Below are 1,213 nucleotides of genomic sequence, written 5' to 3'. Positions count from 1 at the left end.
GTATCGAATTGGAACATCCGTATGAATCGGCAGTTTCAAAGTTCGGAGTCTTGCAACTTGCAACTTGTTATCTAGCCTTCTCTACCAAATCTCCTTTTATTATCGGTTTATCGATTTGGTCCCAATCCAATCACAAACAAAGTGAGTCAATGCCGTGGAGGCGTGGACGAGAGATGGTAAATCAGTGTTAGGCAGGGAGACACATACACAACCTAAGAACTGTGCATGCAATCCTTCTTCCATTTTCACCACTACATAAGGGATCATTCGTCGTAAGACTCTCCATTCTTCACAAAATCATAAGCATGGCAACAAAGCTACTATGCCTTTCTCTGCTCATTCTAAATCTGCTCCTTCACATGTCTACCACCGCCGAATCCGCAGCTGCGACAGACTTTATCAAGTCCTCATGCAAGGCGACAAGGTACCCCGTGGCGTGCGTTGAAAGCCTCTCAGGCTACGCCAGCAAGATTAGGCAGAGCGAGGAAGAACTAGCCAGCACTGCCCTGAGCGTGAGCGTATCCAAGACTCGATCATGCGTATCATCTCTTGAGAAAATGAAGAAGACGAAGGGACTGAAAGTAAGAGAGAACAATGCGGTGCAAGATTGCATAGAGAACATGAATGATAGTGTGGACAATCTTAACCGATCGCTGAAGGAGCTGGGCCTCCTGGGTAAGCGGAAGGGGAAGTATTCCCGGTGGCACATCAGCAATATTCAGACTTGGGTTAGTGCTGCTATGACTTATCAGGACACGTGTCTTGACAGCATTGATGATGCTAATTCCAAGTCTTCCATTAAACCTAAGGTTGTCGATGCTTCTCAAGTCACCAGTAATGCTCTTGCATTGGTTAATCGCTTTGCCTCCAAGTACCGCACTTAGACGCCATTATCATGTCTGCTTAAAACATTCATTTCTTCCACTGCTTTACCCAATAATAAGTCATCATGTGGTTTCATATGTTCATTTTGCCCTATGTAATGCATGCATGCTCTGTAAGTGTAAATGGGCAATATAATTTGTGTGGTTCGATTGTATTCTTGATTAATAAATTTGTGATTTTGAAGGCGTTTTCATTAAAATGAAAAGGACTTGCTAATTTCTTGTTTGTGACTGCTAAAAAGAGTTTCTGGCTATATCTTGGCCTCAGAACCCATGGAATAATGGACATGATTCAAGTTCCTTTATGAGAGAGTTATTCACTACGTACG

At 43.2% G+C, this 1,213-nt stretch overlaps 1 pseudogene; it reads left to right on the top strand.

Moving 5' to 3' along the window:
- The first annotated feature begins 239 nt into the window (after positions 1 to 239).
- Positions 240 to 916, top strand: LOC148206878 (21 kDa protein pseudogene; annotated as a pseudogene).
- Positions 917 to 1,213: the final 297 nt, after the last annotated feature.

The sequence above is a fragment of the Vigna umbellata genome, chromosome 1 (genome assembly GCF_029865625.1).
Source record: "Vigna umbellata cultivar VRB3 chromosome 1, Vumbellata_1.0, whole genome shotgun sequence".
Classification (NCBI taxonomy): Eukaryota; Viridiplantae; Streptophyta; class Magnoliopsida; order Fabales; family Fabaceae; genus Vigna; species Vigna umbellata.
This window is presented reverse-complemented; position numbering and strand designations above follow the sequence as displayed.